The 22005-nt window shown below is 37.7% G+C and overlaps 1 protein-coding gene across 2 annotated transcripts in view; it reads left to right on the top strand.

The window, feature by feature from the left end:
- KCNH8 (potassium voltage-gated channel subfamily H member 8) overlaps window positions 1-22005 on the top strand; it is a 380763-nt gene that overhangs the window by 74789 nt on the left and 283969 nt on the right. The gene's annotated exons all lie outside the window — the stretch shown is intronic.

Genomic DNA, 22005 nt, shown 5'->3' with positions numbered 1-22005 from the left:
TCTTTCCTGCTTTCTCTTGTGGGCATTTAGTGCTATAAATTTCCCTCTACACACTGCTTTAAATGTGTCCCACAGATTCTGGTATGTTGTATCTTTGTTCTCACTGATTTCAAAAACATCTTTATTTTTGCCTTCATTTCTTTATGTACCCAGTAGTCATTCAGGAGCAAGTTGTTCAGTTTCCATGTAGTTGAGTGGTTTTGAGTGAGTTTCTTAATCCTGAGTTCTAGTTTGATTGCACTGTAGTCTGAGAGATAGTTTGTTATAATTTCTGTTCTTTTACATTTGCTGAGGAATGCTTTACTTCCAACTATGCAGTCAATTATGGAGTAAGTGTGATGTGGTGATGAGAAGAATGTATATTCTGTTGATTTGGGGTGGAGAGTTCTGTAGATATTTCTTAGGTCCGGTTGGTGCAGAGCTGAGTTCAATTCCTGGATATCCTTGTTAACTTTCTGTCTCGTTGATCTAATTTTGACAGTGGGATGTTAAAGTCTCCCATGATTATTGTGTTAGAGTCTAAATCTCTTTGTAAGTCTCTAAGAACTTGCTTTATGAATCTGGGTGCTCCTGTATTGGATGCATATATATTTAGGATAGTTAGCTCTTATTGTTGAATTGATCCCTTTACCATTATGTAATGGCCTTCTTTGTCTCTTTTGATCTTTGTTGGTTTAAAGTCTGTTTTATCAGAGACTAGGATTACAACCCCTGCCTCTTTTTGTTTTCCATTTACTTGGTAGATCTTCCTGCATCCCTTTTTTTGAGCCCATGTGTGTCTCTGCACATGAGATGGGTCTCCTGAATACAGCACACTGATGGGTCTTGACTCCTTATCCAATTTGCCAGTCTGTGTTTTTTAATTGGAGGATTTAGCCCATTTGCATTTAAGGTTAATATTGTTATGTGTGAATTTGATCCTGTCATTGTGATGTTAGCTGGTTATTTTGCTCGTTAGTTGATCCAGTTTCTTCCTAGCATTGACGGTCTTTACATTTTGGCATGTGTTTGCAGTGGCTGGTACCGTTTGTTCCTTTCCATGGTTAGTGCTTCCTTCAGGATCTCTTATAGGGCAGGCCTGGTGGTGACAAAATCTCTCAGCATTTGCTTGTCTGCAAAGGATTTTATTTCTCCTTTACTTATGAAGCTTAGTTTGGCTGTATATGAAATTCTAGGTTGAAAATTCTGTTTAAAATTCTTTTCTTTAACAATGTTGAATATTGGCCCCCACTCTCTTCTGGCCTGTAGAGTTTCTGTTGAGAGATCTACTCTTAGTCTGATGGGCTTCCCTTTGTGGGTAACCCGACCTTTCTCTCTGGCTGCCCTTAACATTTTTTCCTTCATTTCAACTTTGGTGAATCTGACAATTATGTGTCTTGGAGTTGCTCTTCTCCAGGAGTATCTTGTGGCATTCTCTGTATTTACTGAATTTGAATGTTGGCCTGCCTTGCTAGGTTGGGGAAATCTCCTGGATAATATCCTACAGAGTGTTTTCCAACTTGGTTCCATTCTCCCCGTCAGTTTCAGGTACACCAGTCAGATGTAGATTTGGTCTTTTCACATAGTCTCACATTTCTTGGAGTCTTTGTTCATTTCTTTTTACTCTTTTTTCTCTACACTTCTCTTCTCGCTTCATTTCATTCATTTGATCTTCAGTCACTGATACCCTTTCTTCCAGTTGATTGTATCGGTTACTGAAGCTTGTGCATTTGTCACATAGTTCTCGTGCCATAGTTTTCAGCTCTGTCAGGTCATTTAAGGACTTCTTTACATTGGTTATTCTAATTAGCCATTCGTCTAAGCTTTTTTCAAGGTTCTTAGCTTCTTTGCGATGGGTTCGAACATCCTCCTTTAGCTCCAAGAAGTATGATTGTCAAGCCTTCTTCTCTCAACTCGTCGAAGTCGCTGTCTGTCCAGTTTTGTTCCATTGCTGGAGAGGAGCTGCCTTCCTTTGTTGGGGGAGAGGTGCTCTGATTTTTAGAATTTTCAGCTTTTCTGCTCTGCTTTTTCCTCATCTTTGTGGTTTTATCTATCTTTGGTCTTTGATGATGGTGACGTACAGATGGGGTTTTGGTGTGTATGTCCTGTCTGTTTGTTAGTTTTCCTTCTAACCGTCAGGACCCTCAGCTGCAAGTTTGTTGGAGTTTGCTCGAGGTCCACTTCAGACCCTGTTTGCCTGGGTATCAGCAGCAGAGGCTGCAGAAGAGTGAATATTGCTGAACAGCAAATGTTGCTGCCTGATCATTCCTCTGGAAGCTTCATCTCATAGGGGTACCCAGCCGTGTGAGGTGTCAGTCTGCTCTACTGGGGAGTGCCTCCCAGTTAGGCTACTAGGGGGTCAGGGACCCACCTGAGGAGGCAGTCTGTCCATTCTCAGATCTCAAACTCCGTGCTGGGAGAACCACTATTCTCTTCAAAACTGTCAGACAGGGACATTTAAATCTGCAGAGGTTTCTGCTGCCTTTGGTTTGGCTATGCCCTGTCCCCAGAAGTGGAGTCTACAGAGGAAAGCAGGCCTCCTTGAGTTGTGGTGAGCTCCACCCAGTTCAAGCTTCCTGGCTGCTTTGTTTACCTACTGAAGCCTCAGCAATGATGGGCTCTCCTCCCCCAGCATCACTGCCACCTTGCAGTTAGATCTCAGACTGCTGTGCTAGCCATGAGGGAGGCCCCATGGGCATGGGACCCTCCAAGCCAGGTGCAGGATATAATCTTCTGGTATGCCATTTGCTAAGACCCTTGGAAAAGCGCAGTATTAGAGTGGGAGTGACCCGATTTTCCACATGCTCTATCTCAGTTTCCCTTGGCTAGGAAAAGAAATTCCCTTACCCTTGTGCTTCCTGGGTGAGGTGATGCCTCGCCCTGTTTCAGCTCTCACTCAGTGGGCTGCACCCACTGTCCTGTACCCACTGTCCGACATGCCCCAGTGAGATGAACCCAGTACCTCAGTTGGAAATGCAGAAATCACCCATCTTCTGTGTTGCTCACGCTGAGAGCTGTAGCCTGGAGCTGTTCCTTTTGGCCATCTTGGAACTGCGGCATCAATTTCCAAGTATAGCTGTTGCTAGTCATTCTGGTATAGGAATACATGGGCTTGTAGGAATACTTGAGTTACCTGCTCCATGACTCACTGTGTGTTAGGACACTAAGGTGCAGGGCCTGAGATCTTGCCCCAGGATGGATAGCTCCTACAGTGCATTGCACCAGAATTGTGAGAATGGGGAAGTTGAAGGAAGGCCTGAAATAGCCAAAAACAGATCTGTGGAAAAGTATTGTAAGAGATACATTTGGCAGTCAGTGATTAATAAAGCCATCATGTTATTTTTTTGGATTTCTTGTGTTTGTCGACTTTTTGTAATTTGTTACTTGGGTGATTTTTTTCTCATCTTAAGTGAATATTCATCTTCACTCCTAATTTATTTGTAATTTTTTTCTTACAGAACTTTTCCTATTTTAAAAAAGCATTAAGACTTCCAAAACATGGATCGTCCCTTCTATGGCCGTATCAATTAACTTTTTATTTTTTTAAATTTTGACAGGTTCTTTGGGTCCTAATGTATGAAAATGTCATATAAAGTTTAATGTCATTTGGTGGTTATTATTAGTAATTTCACTGCCCTCAACAACTTCTAAAAACATACAGATATTAGATAACTAGTCCTTATCAAGTCTCTAAGTGCAAGAAAAAAATAACACTAGCATCTTTTTTTTTTTTTTCTTGAGACAGAGTCTCATTCTGTTGTCCAGGCTGGAGTGCAATGGCGTGATGTTGGCTCAATGCAACCTCTGCCTTCCAGGTTCAAGTGATTCTCCTGCCTCAGCCTTCTGAGTAGCTGGGACTACAGGCACATGCCACCATGCCAGGCTAATTTTTAAAAACATTTTTAGTAGAGATGGAGTTTCACCATGTTAGCCAGGATGGTCTTGATCTCCTGACCTCGTGATCCTCCCACCTTGGCCTCCCAAAATGCTGGGATTACAGGTGTGAGCCACTGCACCCAGCCTAGCATCTTATTTTTATAGAATAGTGGAGTTCTGCAATATGAGTAGATTCTCATAGCTAAAAACCTCTATGAATTACCCAGGGTTTTTGTCTTTTTGCCTTCTACATGAGGCTATGCCCTTCTAAATAAAACATGGTTTTTTTTTTCCTAATTATTTGCAGATAGTATGAGAGAATTCCTAAATGTTATTTTTGCTGAATGCCTTTATTCTACATATATAATATATACTTCAGTGAAAAATGAATGTTTTAAGTAGCCACAATGTTCTCAAATTTTGTGTGAGGAAAGATAGTAATGAAATGTTTAAGCATTTCTACTTGAACTAGAGTTGACTAATTAGAACAGGTCAAAGCATGTGCATTTGTATACAGAGGATAATTTTGTTTGGCGTTTCCAGTCATCAATCTAACTGCAGTAATGGATTTAGAAGATATCAGTAAAGCTTTGAAACCCGTAGTGTGACAAATAACACAAGCTCACCCTTTAAATAAATTGTACCACCAAGAAATAGAGTGATAATAAGTTTTGATAAAAGTACTTCAAAACTTTCCAGATCAAGTGTAAGCCAGTTGTAGAGCCTTTGAAATCTTCGGAAGTTCTGTTTTGACCACAGATAAATCACTAATGTGTGGTTCATTTCAGGATATTTTTTAGGATGAAGCCTATAGGAGAAGTGAAAGAAAGCCTCTACGTTGTACTTTACTAGTGAAGAAGTATTTGCATTTCCTGTCCTTAGAGATGTACCAAGCACTCTAAGGTACAGAACCCCATGCTAAGTGTAGACCTTGACCAAATCCTTTAAGTCCTTTAGAGCTCAGTTGCCTTATTTTATATATTTTGAGCTCTGGCAGAAATATTCTGTGGTGTTTTCTCTTTATTCATATATTAAGTGGGTCAGATCCATAATAGAGTAGAAGAATAATTAGCACTCTAGGTATAACAGAGTACTATAGGAGTTGACGATATCACTGAAGCCCTTAGGATTCCACTGAATTATTGCTTAATACTTGGGCAAGAGTTACTAGAGGGGATAATTCTGGTTTGAGGTCAGCAACTCCAAATTTGGGCATTCGAACAGAGTCATGCATTATTCAACAACTCTGTACTAGGGTCTCAACATAAAATTAAATTTGCATATGGTCAAAATTACCTACCACTCTCCTTTATGAAGTAAGTCTGTTGCAGACTGACATTTTTGTCTTGCGTTAATGCAGTCAGAATTTCCCCAGTATTGAATAGGTAACTAACTCTTGAATTCAGCCTCTAATAAAATAGTTGCCATTTGTTTTGGAGACATATTATATATTTTTAAAAATAAAGTTTATCTTTAAACCATTCCAACGATTTTCCTATCTTTTTAATTATTTGCTTATTTATTTACTTATCTATGTGTTCATGCTGAGCTTGTATATTAAGTTTGTGTGAGTTAAATGTGCTTATTTGGGCCTGGATTCCACTGTGCTTTCAGGGTTTACTGCTAATGGTGAAGATTTCTCTCAGACATTCATTACTAAATCACATTACTAGAGTGGACCATTTCTGTGACATCGTCTTTGTCTCCTCTTCTTATTTTACCATTCAAGACTGTAAAACCACTAACTTCTGGCCCAATTCCTCAATGCTTTATCATTGACTCCACTTGCCATTTTCTTCTATTTTGGGGGGAAAATTTAAAAAGTAATGGCTGCCTTTTTAAAGGTCATATAGCTATTTCGCTTTCTAATTTTATCTTAAAGATTTTAATTTTTAATACGTTTTTCTGAGATAAAGATGTATTCAATGTCAGGGAGGGAAAGATGTAAAATAAGTTATTTGAAATCATATTTGGTATGCACAGAGGAATAAATACAGACAGATTAAGATCTATAGTGACACATCTTATATTGATTTGTGCTTCCCTATAAGAGAATGCGTGTGCATCTTAAAAGACAGAGCCAAGATTTCTGTTAAGATTAATTGGCATGGAGTGGTTTTTCTCTTAGTGATTTCAAAGTAAGGTTTTTTTTTTTCCTATTTTTGACATATGAAATAGAGTAGCCTAACTCAAACAGATCAACTTTTCTTGAACATTAAATAAAGACAAATTCTGACGTTTTTAAATAATGAGTATATTGCATGTTCCAACTTAGAAAATATTTAACCTTATTCCAGTCATTAGGTTTTTTGGAGCACTTGAAAATGTAATGTATTAAAAGTTGCCATGGAGCCTGTGAAAAATTAGTCTAGTGATGGTTATTTTACTTACCTAAACCATACTTGCTTTGAAAATTATGAAACCTAAACAGTCTATGTTTGAAGAGAAATAAACCATTTTTAATGATTTGAAGTGTCATTTATTTCTCCCTCCTTTCCAATAATGTATTCCTACAAGGTTGAGAGGAACTAACTTTTGTTAAGAAGGATGTACTTTGTTTTGAACCCTTTTTTTTTGAGATGGGCTGGAGTACAGTGGCATGGTTGTAGCTTACTGTAACCTCGAACTCCTGGGCTCAAACGATCTTCCCACTTTGATCTCCCAAAGCGCTGGAATTACAGGCATGAGCCACCTCACCCAGCCTGATTTGGTTTTTGACGAAATGTGTCATTGATTAAACTGGAATCAGGTCTTTTGCTGTTTTCTGTTACCAAGGTTAGAATTACCAGTAATTCCCAAGGATATATTTTGGACCAGGTGTTAATGAGTACTGTACAAACAGATGACACCTTGCATAAAGCCCAGCCTCCAATATGTAGGGGCTTGTAGTAACAACAGACATACAGAATTCTAACACAGAGATGACCTTGGCAAATGCTAGAATGAATAAAACACTTGAGTTGAAGAAGAGGAAAGAAAAACAAAGGCAACCATGATGAAGACTGACAAAGAAAAAGGACATGAATGGGGATGTTGATATGGTTTCAGGAATAGAATGAGTTAAAAAATAAGACAAAGGTTGTAGTCAAAACATGGGATACATTGAATACTAACCTGAGGGATTTAGACTTTATTCTCAATACCTGAAATCTAAGCTAATATGAAGGAAGACTTGTAGAGACATAATAGAGGAACAATATTCTAATATGGATTGGGTTTTTATGGACCCACAAAAATCAGAACTCTACTATGGAAGGATCCATAAAAGTCCAATCCATTATTTTACACGTAAGGAAACTGAGGCACAGAAGTGACTTTTGGAAGTGAGTTATCAAAGGTTCCATACAATATCAGTAGCTTAGTTGGACCAAAAATCCAAATCTGCTGACTTCCAGCCTAGAAATCTTTTGATCACATTAGGCTATACTGGGCTATTCAAGGTCAAAGTCCTCAGCAGTTATTACTTCTTAAATATGTAGAGATAGGCCTAGTTGTCATTGTTTTTTAATATCTGTTCTTCTCCTATGAGCTTCTAAGAATGAGAACTTTCTCCTGGACATATGAGTATGGTGTGTATGCTAATATATTTGCCCTTCATATAAAAATTCTTATAATTCTCCTTTTTAGAAAATTATTGACTCACTCCACGACTTGTGGAACGTGGTGCGTTTTGTTCATGTGAACTTGACAGTTTCTTGTAACATTTATTCTTTAGAAATTGGCTTTTCTATCTACTCTGGGAGTTATTTTATTTCTTAGTTTCTCTCATTCATAGATGGCTGATTTGGATAATGTTTTTGTCCACAATATGGGTCTAAAATTTGCAAAAATTAAATGTATTCATTTAGAATACTAGTCAGTGATATTTTCCTCCATAAGCTATTTTGGCTGGTGTGCTAGGTCAGGTATATATACATGCCAGTGATTTCAGAAGTAAGTCTTATATTCTTAGGTGTTTATTATGAATGTAGTGTTTATGAAAAGTGATATCATTAGCAAAGCACATTGTTAGGAACTGAAAATATGTATTTTGAAGTAATTCTTTTGATATGAAGTTCTTCTTGACCATATGGGCCTTACCCCAGTCTTAGATGTATATTCCAATGGAATAAATATTGAATGCTTGTCTTGTAAGGCATAATTTGAAAAATGTTCAGGCCTTTATATTGAGAATACAAATTCTATTGAGCAGTGCTTCAACTGCCAGCAGGGTTGGCAAAATAGCTTTGAGCAAAAGCAGTGTCTACTATAGTTAGCTATTTTATATGATGTCCACACATATTTGATATAATTATATATGTTTGCACGTGTTTACATGTGGATAAAATTTTCCATTCTGAGCCCTACGAAAGGTAGTTTTGATCATTAGTAGTAGTAGTAGTAGTTAACAGAGCCTCTCTTCGTTGAACCCTAAAGGGCATGCTTGGTATTTCCTGAATGATAAGCAAGGTCATTAGAAGAAAGTGTGGTTTCTATAATCCTTGTCTTGGTAAGGTCTTGACACTAAGAGACCGATTTACGTTTTGGAGGCATCATACTTCTTTGGCATCAAAGTATTTGCTCCACCATCTGTCTCTCTCTTAGTCTTTCTCTCTCTCTCTCTCTCTCTCTCTCTTGCTTTCTCTCTGTCTCTCTTTCACACACACACACACACACACACACACACACACACACACACACACACACACGGGAAAATTCACTCTGCAGGAAAGGCAGCTGTTAACTTACTGATGTTTAGGCTATTCAGACTGTGCTCTGCAAAGCTCAGTTGGGTGCCATTCACAAAAGACCCCCTAGGATATGGTGCCTATAGTCGGAATTGGTGCCTTCTGGGGCTCTGCAGTGCTCTTCAAGAGCAGGACATGTCTTAAAATATTTCCAAAAGATTTTCAATAATATGAAAAAACACCCATATACATTAGATCTATGGTTTGTGTACAATTCTGGAGATCCACAGTTTCCCAGTCTGTTATCTCTGACTTGTCCACTAGACCTCAAGACTTAGGGTCTATTTTTGGAGCTGTGTCCCAAGTCTTCACCTGGATTCTTCACTGGACTTCTTTTGCCTCGATAGGTCCAGTGACACTTTCATATCACTGCAATCACTGGAATTTGTTGTTTATATTCAGGCATAAGTATGGGAAATATCATTGTTGCTCTCTAGAGCCAACATTACTCTTTGGGCACCTCAACCTGGTTTTCCTTTTAAGCAGACAAGACATCTGCTTCCCTCTGTGCTTTCTTCTTTAGCAAGTCAGGTGTCCTTAATCCCTCCTTTTACTCATTTCTTTCCACCTTGGGCCAAGTTGCTATTTTCCATAGTGTTACTAATCTGTACATCAAATGAGCCAGTATTTTATCCTATTCGGATATCTCAGAGAAGCGGGATGATGGGGAGTAAGATAGTAATACATGACACTTTTCTCTTATTGAGAACTTTTATTCCTCGAGGTGACCCATTGGCTAGATCGAAGATCAAAATATACAAGAGAACTCAAGAATTCCCGACATCACTATGGATTATATTTGAATATTGGTACTTTATTTCTGTGAAAGTGTTCTCAGTCCAGAGCTCAGGAAGGAGTATACACACACAGAGGGACACATAGGTTATAAATGATACAAAGATATAAGACATATCAACTACCTATGCCCTATGAAGAATAAGAAAACGAGTTTAGTGCAAAACAAAAATAACCAGAATTTTTGAACATCTTGTTTACGCTATAGATTCAGGGAAACACTCAGTATCTGTTATGAACCAGGCTGTCACAGCAATTGTGAAGTACAGATAATGTTGTACGCCCAGTGAGCAGCAACAAGGCTCAAAGTTGGTGGTCATGATTTGGGTGCAAGTCTGTCTAACTTCAAGGATCTTGTGTTTCCACTATACATGATGCCTGTGAAAATAAAGATGTTTCCAGGGGAAAGGAACCACCCTTTTGGTGGTTATACATGTGCTCTTCATGTATAATGTTATGCACGTTCATATATTCCTCACTGAGACCACATAATAATCATGTAAGTGAGGTATAGGTTATCATTCCTGCTTAGATTCCCGAGCCGAGAGAGGAGGCAGGATCACATAACCACAAAGGCATAAACCAGAATTGGAATACAAACAGTACGACTCTAGGGCTGTACCCTGTGCATACCCTGTGGGCCCTACCTGGCTCACCTGTTTTTTTGAACAGGTGAGCTAAGAACAATAGTTATATTAATAAATGTTGAAAAGAATAATATTATTATTTAATGACAATAATTGTTTACATATTTTCTGTGGCTGCTTTCATACTATGAACATTGAGTATTTGTGACAGACCGTATGGCCTTCAGAGCCTAAAATATTTAGTTACTGGCCTTTTACAGAAGAATTTGCTAATCCCTATTCTAAAATCTACATTCTTAGCCTCAGGGCTGTTCTTTTTTCACAAGCTCATGTTAGGCTTATATTGAGCACTTTTGTAATTTGTGGCTTATTTTGTAACATACAAGAGTTTTAAAATAAAAATAAGCGTCTGAAACATTTTGGACGAATGTGGCACAGATGTGAAATTTTAGGGGCAGCTCAATAAAACCATAACATAGATTCTACAATGTATTGTAAGAAAGCATGATAAATGTTTACTTACAGCGTTTCTAGTTCTGTGATTCATTTAAAAAATGTATCTATATTGACAAATAAAATGATGTTTATTTGTGTGTTACGTCACCAATATATTTAGCTACTTTCTACTTATTTGTATTCATCAGGTTATTTTCCAAAGCAGATAAAAAGCAGAACATTCATTGGAAACTTATGAATAAAGCTACATGCTTAATGGTTTAGCTAATAAGGCCAGAGAAAAAGCAAATATATCTACCTATGAAAAAAATTATATTTAAGACACCTACTATGTGCTGTGCACTTTTATAGGAGGTAACTCATTTTACTCTTCAAGGTTTAGAAGTAAAATAATCACCGCAAGTCATGAAGCCAAGCCAGATCTTGGAACTCCAAATCAGGATGTTTTTGTAAAACATTATAGGACATTTATAATTGGAAGTTGTAAATTAGTCTAGAATTACTCATCCAGTTGGACAATGGATTCTCTTTCTATTTATTTGACTGTATTACTTCTGTCTGTTATTAGTTGTTCTAAGTATTACCCATTATTTGAAGTTATTACTTCTGTCTGTAGTTGATTAGATGTTCAAAAGTAGCTGAAGATGTAAATGATATTGCCGCTACTACATATCTCACGAAATAGTTGAAGATGCTGTATTCGTCTGCTTTCCACACTGCTGATAAAGACGACCCTGAGACTGGGAAGAAAAAGAGGTTATTAATAGGACTTGCAGTTCCACATGGCTGGAAAGGCCTCAGATTCATGGCGGGAGGAGAGATGTCCTTCTTACATGGTGGCAGCAAGAGAAAATGAGGAAGAAGCAAAAGCGGAAACCCCTAATAAAATCATCAGACCTCGTGAGACTTAGTCACTACCATGAGAACAGTATGTGGGAAACCACCCCCATGATTCAAAGTATCCCCACCAGGTCCCTCCCACAACATGTGGGAATTATGGTAGTACAATTCAAGATGAGATTTGAGTGGATGCACTGAGCCAAACCATATCATTCCACTCCCGGCCCCTCCAAATCTCATGTCCTTACATTTTAAAACCAATCAGGCCTTCCCAACAGTCCCCCAAAGTCTTCAGTATTAACTCAAAAGTCTATAGTCCAAAGTCTTATCTGAGACAAGGCAGCTCCCTTCCACCTATGAGCCTGTGAAATCAAAAGCAAGCTAGTTAGTTCCTAGATACAATGGAGGTACAGGCATTGGGTAAATACAGCCATTCCAAATGGGAGAAATTGACTAAAACAAAGGGATTACATGGCCCATGCAAGTCCAAAATCTGGTGGGGCAGTCAAATTCTAAAGTTCCAAAATGATCTCCCATTGACTCCATGTCTTACATCCAGGTCAAGCTGATGCAAGAAGTGGGTTCCCATGGTCTTGGGCAGCTCTGCCCCTGTGGCTTTGCAGGGTACAGCCTCCCTTCCAGCTGTTTTCATGGGCTGGTGTTGAGTGTCTGCAGGTTTGCCAGGTGCATGGTGCAAAGCTGTTCGTGGATCTGCCATTCTGGGGTCTGGAGGACAGTGGCCCTCTTCTCACAGCTCCACTAGGTGGTGTCCCAGTAGGGACTCTGTTGGGGGGCTCCAACACCGTATTTCCCTTCTATGCCCTAGCAGAAGTTCTCCATGAGTGCCCTACCCCTGCAGTAAGCTTCTGCCTGACCATCCAGGCATTTCCATATATCTTCTGAAACCTAGGCAGAGGTTCCCAAACCTCAATTCTTGACTTCTGTGCACTTGCAAGCTCAACATCACATGGAAGCTGCCAAGGCTAGGGGCTTGCACCCTCTGAAGCCAGGGCTCGAGATGTACATTGGCTCCTTTCAGCCTCTGCTGGATCAGCTGGGACACAGGGCACCAAGTCTCTAGGCTACACACAGCATGCAGACCCTGGACCCAGCCCAAGAATCGTTTTCTCCTAGGCCTCTGGGCTGTGATGGGAGGGGCTGTGACATGCCTGCCCTGGAGAAATTTTCCCCATGGTTTTAGGATTAACATTCAGCTCCTCATTACTTTTGCAAATTTCTGCAGCAGGCTTGAATTTCTACTCAAAAAATGGATTTTTCTTTTCTATCGCTTGTCAGGCTGCAAATTTTTCAAATATTTATGCTGTTTCTTTTTTAAAACTGAATGCTTTTTTTTTTTTTTTTTTGAGACGGAGTCTCGCTCTGTCACCCAGGCTGGAGTGCGGTGGCCGGATCTCAGCTCACTGCAAGCTCCGCCTCCCGGGTTCACGCCATTCTCCTGCCTCAGCCCCCGAGTAGCTGGGACTATAGGCGCCCGCCATCTCGCCCGGCTAGTTTTTTATATTTTTTAGTAGAGACGGGGTTTCACCGTGTTAGCCAGGATGGTCTCGATCTCCTGACCTCGTGATCCGCCCGTCTCGGCCTCCCAAAGTGCTGGGATTACAGGCGTGAGCCACCGCGCCCGGCAAAACTGAATGCTTTTAACAGCACCCAAGTCACATCTTGAATGCTTAGAATTTTTTTCCGCCACTTACCCTAAATCATCTTTCTCAAGTTCAAAGTTCCACAAATCTCTAGGGCAGTGGCAAAATGCTATCAGTCTCTTTGCTAAAACATGACAAGAGTCACATTTTCTCCAGTTCCCAACAAGTTCCTCATCTCCATCTGAGACCACCTCAGCCTGGATCTTATTGTTCATATCACTGTCAGCATTTTTGTCAAAGCAATACAAGTCTCTAGGAAGTTCCAAATTTTCCCACATTTTCCTGCCTTCTTCTGAGCCCTCCAAACTGTTCCAACCTCTGCCTGTTACCCAGTTCCAAAGTTGCCTCCACATTTTTGGGTATTTTTTCAGCAATACCCCACTCTACTGGCACCAATTTACTGTATTAGTCTATTTTCATGCTGCTGATAAAGACATACCTGAGACTGGGAAGAAAAAGAGGTTTAATTGGACTTAACAGTTCCACATAGTTGGGGAGGCCTCAGAATCATGGCAGAAGGTGAAAGGCACTTCTTACATGGTGGCAGCAAGAGAAAATGAGGACGATGCAAAAATGGAAACCCCTGATAAGACCATCAGAGCTCATGAGACTTATTCACTACCACAATAAGAGTATGGGGAAAACTACCCCCATGATTCAGATTATCTCAGGGTAATTATGGGAGTGGTAATTATAGGAGTGCAACTCAAGATGAAATTTGGTTGGGGACACAAAGCCAAACCATATCAGATGTTAAGCAAAAATAACTTGTTTTAATAATTCAAGGGTTTCAATAAATCTTATTCCAAGTTTATATAAAAGTTGGAGAGATGACTTTCTTAATTTCCAACCACTCATTTTTTGGTGGTTATCTAGATTTTACAGTTGCAAACAGTAAACATAGAAGTTTAATAAAATCTAAATAAGCAGCAGACTCTTTCGTCTTGCTCAGAACCAGATAGCATAAATACCAGACTTGATAATGAGAGAAGATAAAGATCTGCTACTATGCTATTTTGAAAGATAGTTTTAGATATTTGTGATAAATGGTTATAGGGAAAATGCATACTATGTCATTGGTTACATAATACCAAAGCTGTACCATAAAAAACTTTGAAATAGGTATTTTTTTACATTAAGGCAAAATCAGTTATCATCTCTAACTCTTTATGTACTGTAAACATTTATTCACTTGTTCTCAAGAAAAAACAGATTGTTTGCACTTAGAAAACTTACAAACTGAAGAAAACAAGGACAGTGTGATTTATGAATGTGTACTTGTGTATCTTTCATAAGGTTCCATTCCTGGTGGGCATGTAATTTGGCACAATGCTTTTGTTCTTTGGAACGCAAATTTGCAATATGTGCCAAGAGTTTTGGAAATGTTCTTACCGTTTGAATCAAAACTTTTAACTTCTAGGAATTTGCCTTAAGGAAGATGTAAAGTACATTCATCATCATGTGAGATATGAGTGAAAAATTTTAAATAATCTGAACAAATAAGTGTAAGAAAATGGCTAACATGCTATATCCAATTCTGTTACTGTAGTATAGTAATTATAGTATATCCAAGTTGTGGGCTATTTTGCAATCAATAACATGATGTTAAAAATGTATATCTGCTATCTTGGGGAAACATATTACATTAACTGAAAAAGAGGAACTATTTTCTTAAAAATCTGATTATATTAATATATAGCGTATATACCTCTATACCTCTATGACAACACTGATTAAAATGTACTACATTTTCCTTTTTATTTATGCATGTTCCCCACTACACCAAAGAAATCCAAGGGAAAGGATTGTGTCATTTACTGGTGTAGTGTCCTTATTGTGCATAATGCTCGGTATGTTGTAGATAAACTGTAACTTCTTTTGAATAAATAAGAAAGGAGAGAAAATCTGGTGGTCTTTATATAATGGAATTATACTTTTTTTACATTTTATATTTTATTTAGTACTTTCTTATTTATATAATCAGAACAGACAATTTAAAAAGTAATAGTAAACTTACATATTGAAAAAGAGAGATGGCATCTTTTCTCCAAAACTGCTGGCTTAGATATATAGTGTTGAAATGGTTCTTTCTAATTTGGCTCTAGTTTAAATAACCCTCTCTTAATGGGCCAACCTACAAGATCATATCTGTTGCTTGGCTTCCTTTCTACCCTGTGGTATTCTTTTACAGAATGAAGTATCCAACAGTGCAATGCTTAATCATTATTAGCTCTAATTTGGGAAATTGAGCCTTGAAGTAATAAGTGTTTGGGGTCTGAATCTGTGAATGCTACTCACTCTCAGCTTTCCTTTCATCAAAGGAGCTTGTCTTCATTTGCAAACATTTCTTTTCTCTTCAAAACATCTTCCACAGTGCCTTTGCCAGGTAAATACATTCCTTCCTGAAATATTAAATCAATACATCAAATTAATTGCCACGAGTTTTGAGACCTGACACCAAAAGAGAACACACAGCCTCTAGCTCAATTCAGAGGTCACTATACTGAATTGCTTTTACAATCTTTGAATTATGCATTTGAAATGCTTGCTGCTGTATCTTGATTGGAATGTATTTTTTTAGAGTGAAAATAATTGACAGGAGTTAGTGTTTTTTTTCCTTTTCAAAGAAAAATTTAGGGTCAAATGGAAGCCTCTTGCACGATCAGCAAACAAGACACACCTTCCAGATTTATTTACTTCGATCAATAGATTGCAAATGTCCTAATGTAACTTGAATACGTCATCTCTGGTTGGTTGCCAAGAAGATAATCTGACTCTTGGTTTTATTTCCTCAACCATATCCTTCACTGAGAATCTGTAGAAAATCCCTTAACATTTCCATCAAAGGGATGTTTGATGTAGAAAATCTGAGCTATGAGAAAACCAAGGATCCAAGACAACAAAGGAGAGTTTCTATTTGCACGTATTATGAAGGTTCAGCCCACTGTTTTCTTACCCAGCTAATCTTATACTTTAATTGTCCAAGCTTGTATAGAATTCAAAAAATGATCAGCAATTAACCTATAGGATGCTTTTGTAAAAATTAGAAAAGGGCACTCCTGGTGGACAGATCAGTTAGGAAAAAGAACCTCCTTGGGTGAATCCTGGGGTGCAAGGTTAGTCACCAGCACCCTGTTTCCCGTTTGGCTTAGATTCTTTGTGAAATACACAAATGCACAACCCAGGATAGCAGCCCTTGGGTAAAGGATGAGTGTATGAGAATTGTATGAAGCATCTGAGAGGTATGGTATGAAAGATGCCCTATAGCACCTGAGAACACATCCAAATCTCAATTGGCATGGGTCACTTGTAGTGGTAGCTATAGGTCTCAGAAATAGTTCTTGGCCATTTCAGAGAATACTGTTCATTCTATTGCCAAATTCAAAGCATGAGGAACAGCTGATTTTTATATATTGCTGATGTTTGACACACAAAATGGCAATTTTCTATGATTCAACCTAAATAAGTCTCCTATTAGTAGTGCTTGGCCATTTTCTGATGTTTTGATTAAAATACTATTTGTCTCTTATTCTTACACCTCAATGTCTTGATATTCCTCCCCCTCCACCACTACATAAACTGAACTATTTTCTTAAATGGGAGCCATCTCTGTATGGAGCTGTTAACTCTTGATAATGTTGAAAATAACTTTGATTTGATCTTATTGCTACTGTCAGCACACTGAGTGGGTGCCAGTTTCAGGACACAATAGTAGGTTAGGGACATTTTAATCAATGAAAAGTTTGTAGCAGAAGAATCACTAGTACTACTTGTTAAATATACCTAGAAACATGAAACAATTGGAATTGTTTCTGGACAAATATTCTACAAAATGCATGTAGTATTTTTGTAGGTTATAATGCTTACAGTGAGCTTCAAGAAACTCTAGAACTTATGCTTCTGTGTTTTGCTGCTTTGTTTATTATAGGGAAAGAAAAGGAAGGAAGGAAAGAAGTTAAATATTCTTTCATGAATGGATAAAATGTGGTATATGCCTACAGCTGAGTAGTTCAAATGGAGCAAATAGATGTACAGCATATCCTTGAATAATATTGTTTCATTCAAGTCATTTATTATAACATTGATGAGAAAAAAACATCGGTTCCCAGCGTGGGGCCACTGTCTGTGTGGAGTTGGCATGTTCCCTTGTGTGGATTTTCTCTGGGTACCCTGGTTTCCTCTCCCATGTCAAAGATGTACACACTAGGTGATTTGACCTGCATACATGGTCCCAGTCTGAGTGAGTGTGGGTGTGTGTGAATGCACCCTGCAATAGAATGATGTCCTGTCCAATGCGGGTTTCTGCCTTGCACCCTAAACTTCTGGGATAGGTTCACTCTGGCCACTCTATGACACTGAACTTAAGTAACTGGGTAAATAATTATCTTACTTGTTTTTATTAACCTTTCTTAAATGTATGTATAGTTTGCACTTATCTCAGTGTTTAATATAAAAAGTGTGTTGGATTTTATTTAAAGTTTGGTGACATTAGGAGAAATATGCCATAGGAACTTAACTCTTGTTTATATTAATTAGCCTATGGTAAAATTGGTTTTATTATACCTTGCTTTGCTTAAAGTCACAGCTTCCAAGAACCTATCAATGACGTTAGGTGAGTCTTACTATATAGTTATCAATGTGATAGATTTCAAAAACAAAGTTCATTGGGAGGGGGTAACTTCAAAATAATCCGTATAGAATGATACAATTTATGTAAATTTTACAAACACATAAAACATTTTAAAATGCTGTTTATTACACAAAAATATGATGAAAGTTTAAAACAAAGGTGAGTAGATTACATGTGCACTCCAGAATTATGTGTGCTTCTGGGGCATACATATGTATCCTCTGGGGAAAGATGAGAGGGACTAAAATTGAGGAAACAATGTTGGCTGCATCTGGAATATTATCAAATTAGAAATAAACATGGAAATATGTTAATATTTGTTAATTCTGGACAATAGGCAGTGAATGTTGGTCACATTACTTCCTTCAATTTTTATGTTTGAATACTTAAGAATAAAGATATAACAATGATCATCTGTGTAAGTCTGTTTTACGTGGAAAATTTAAATATTAACAAATTAGTGGATTTTTCTTTAAAAATGCAGATGCTGTTACCTTTTTAATGCCATCAGAGGGTATCAGGCACTTCAAATTCACAGTTACAGCGATCTAAGGTTCTGAGTGAAAGACATCCTCGTTGAAATGACTTGATTTTCTTAAACAATTATTTTAGAAAAATGGCCAAAATTGAAATCAGGAAAACTCACTTTCAGCATAGATTTGATTATCCTCACTTGGAAAACAGCCATTGTGCATTTGTTTGATAAAACAAATTTCAACGTAGGGCCTTGTAGTTAGATATAATTTTTACGTAATGTCATTGAATAAATGATAGTTTTACGTGTAGTTTTATGTAACTGTGTGTATATAGTTTTATGAGATGGGGGAAGGCAGGCAAAAGCTTGGTAGTATAGTCTCAGACCTTTAAATAGTATGTAAAAGGCTCCACAGATTCATCTCCATGAAGGGAGATTTCATCTCCATTGCTCCACAGTACCAATAACCAGTGCAGAATACTAGGGCTGAAAGAAACTTCATTGAAGTTGTTAGTCTCTCTTTGAATCCTGGAAGAAGTCTTCATTTGAGTCTTTGAAAAAGTCTTCATCTGGGTCTTCCTCTGTGTGGAGATGGGTACATGCAGCTTTTTGGTTAACAACAGAAACAACAAAAATGTGGACAGTCATTATCTAGATAAATTACATACTCTCTCTTCTCTTCTTACGTCGTCGTGTACTGCCTCCCTTCTTCAACCTGTTCATATGCTTGAGATGAATGACTCCAGTGTCTTTCACGGGGAGGGAGGTAAGCAGGAAAACCCTGGTATGTACACTGCATGGTGTACGTTTTTGAGAGTTGAAGGTGGAGTAAGAGGGCACTGGTTCAAATATTAAAATTTGTTATTCTTGTACTATTAGGTAGAACTGTGACACTCTAACCATTTTATATGCCCTTTCCTCAGAATCTGGCAAAGGAAGATGTGATATAAGTTTAAGATGAAACAAAGCATAAAATTATTCACTCAAGTTGCAGCCTTAGAACGGTATAGATTCCAATAATAGACATCCATGTAGGACATGTGTAAATGAAGATATTTAAGACAAGAAAAATAAAAGATGAAGGAGTAGATTTTAAACACAGAAATTATTAACACCTTTCTGTAATACTCTAGGTTTCAACATCCTATGTGCCATACATATGTTATGCTAAAATATTTTAATGCGATTGTCAAAAACATTAGTTCGTTAAAAAACCCAGTTGAACTTGACTTTATTATTCTGTTTTGACCTAATTCCTTTGGAAGTCACTTAGTTTATTTATATGTTAATGTTTTTATCTGTAGTATAAAATGGTATGAGATTGTAGGAGGTAAATACAGTTCTCATGGTCAAATTAAATGGCAATACATGTTAATGCAGCAACAAACAGCATAAACTTTTTTGCTTTTTTTCTTTTTGAACTTCATATTTATAAATCCCTTAGGAAGAACCACTTGATAGGAGGTCACAGGTAGCATCTGTAAATGTTTTTAATTGGCGTTTTCGTTGTTGATTAATGGAAGAGTCTTCAGATATTATTCAGTCAGTCTATTGTTCTCAGAGCTGCCCATGGTCTGTGTGGGAATTAGACAAAGGCATCTTTCCTCCAGTGGACATGGCCCAGTGCTAGGGCTCATGGCTTGGTGAACGAGTGCAGGCTGGATTTCAGTCCTCATTCAGCCCTTTAGCTGCACACTCTTGTTCAAAATATGACCTACTCAAATGTACGTGCCAGCCCTGGTGGTGGTTCTCCACAATCCGTGATGGTTTATAAAACCCTCTTCTTCACATTAGTACAAGGAATACACACCTGAGTATTAAAGGGCAACTGCAGTGGGCACATGTATTGAATATTAGTGTGTTCCTTGAGTTCAGTGATTTACAGTAATCTGTACAGAGGCAAACACAAATGAATAATTAAGGTCATGTAAATGTAGACAGTGAAGACCCTGTGCTTTACAGGCTGAACTTGGAGCAAGTGAAAATAGCAAGACTGAGAAATCTGTGCAATTGTATATCAGCTCTGATTCACTAAAGTACATGAACCACTGAGGGACCCAGAACAGAATCAAAGGATAATGTATATGCAGGGCACACATGTGCACAAGCATGTGTATGTCTTTTGTTTCAAAGCAACTTTTATCCAAATTTCATATCCATTGCTTAAGAAAAAATGTGATTAAAAGTTTCGTTTTGAAACTATTGGCTAAGGGATAAATATATTTATATAAAATTTATATATGTCCTGTAAATTTTATGAAGAGATATTTAGCAGTTGGATTTGGAGTATATTTCAAAATAAAGATCTTCAGAATTCAGGGCTTGGTTTGGGGACACAATCCAAAAAGCATGGCAAGATTATTTCTTAGATTTTTCAAATGGCCTCAGAAGTCATGTAGGCTGTTTCTGCACCTCATGGTAGTCTGCTTTCAGTTGCATTTGTGCGAGTCATCCACTTTAGTATTAGTTCTTTTGGTAACAGGGAGATCACCATATTTAAGGTAGTTTGTGACCTTTTGGATAGCCTTAGTTACTAGACAGTTATATGGTCATGCTGAGATCTTTTCCTTATAATGTCCATCAGTGGGCTCTACTTCTGTTTCCTGGACAAACCTAGAATAAGACTGCTCTCTCTTCTATGTGACAACGCTGCAGATATATGAAATGGTATAATTTCCCTGTCTCAAGACTGAGAAAATAGTAGACTAGACAATGGTAAAACAAACTGAAAAAGAAAAAAATATCCAGGAAGTGGAGAGATTATTCCAAGTCTTTGTTTTTGCAGACACTTGCACCCCTTTATGAGAATTTATTTGTATAGAATAATAACTCTCTTTTTGTGATTTAATAACCACATGCTGAGGAAATACATTTTGCTTTCCAAATTGTGGATGAATAACAATGCCAGGAGAGCTTTTATAAAGGCACAAGAACCAATTACTTGTCCTCCTTGTTTCTAATATTGTAGTCTCATATAAAGTAGAGGGAAATAAATGAAGCTTACTATGATGTTACTTTTTAGCATATGTTAGCATACGTTTATATCATAAAGTACACATTTTGGGTTTTTTTCCTTGATGAGCTTTTGTTGAAAATTATAGAATTTGGTACAAGTCTTCAAGGTCATTTGGTACCAAGTGTCTAGCAGTGAGCAGGAGAAGCGTATCTTACAGTCTTTTTAATTCCAGAGGATGTTCCGAATACTAGCTTAAATTTTTACTCACACTAAAATTTTAAAGGAGCAAACCTAAAAAGTTCCCAGAAAACATATGTAATTATTAGAATACAGGACTAGCTAAGTAATTTTTGATATATTGATTCTTACATCACCATTCAAATTGTAGTTATAAAGACAGGAATAAATAGGGAAATACTCATGATATTGTGTGTTTCAGTTCGGAACGCTTTCAGCTTAAAATACCAGAGAACCCAAATATCAGTGGTTTAAACAAATAGGACTTTTTTTTTTCACCTAATAAAACATCTGGCTATAGGCTTTTGCTGGCCTATTTTACTATTAAATGATATTATCAAAAATCCAGGATTTTTTCCATCCTTTGGTTATGCCATATCCAGGCATGTCACCTCAAGGTCACAAGATAACTAGTACAGGCCTGGAAACCACAATCACATTACAAGGCAGGCATGAGGGGCAGAAAAGGTAAGAAGAGCACAATGGCCTGGATGGTGAGAACATTTCTCTTCTCACAGCTCTCTTTTAATAGAAATGAAAATATTTTAACCTAGATACTTTCAAACCTACTTATGCAAATATCTCACTGGACAGCACTTGTTAACTTGACCACATAATGGCAAGTGAAAATATCAGTTTCACAATTATGGCTATGCTATGATAATATGTATTTAAAATATTAATGGGGAAAAATTTTAGAAACTAGTCTAAAATGATTACCAGTAGCTGAGAAAAGTAGAATGATGGGATCTAACCATCTACCTACCTACCTACCTACCTACCTAA

Source organism: Macaca fascicularis, chromosome 2 (genome assembly GCF_037993035.2).
Source record: "Macaca fascicularis isolate 582-1 chromosome 2, T2T-MFA8v1.1".
NCBI lineage: Eukaryota > Metazoa > Chordata > Mammalia > Primates > Cercopithecidae > Macaca > Macaca fascicularis.
Note: the sequence above shows the minus strand (reverse complement) of the source record. Positions and strands in the feature narration are given on the sequence as shown.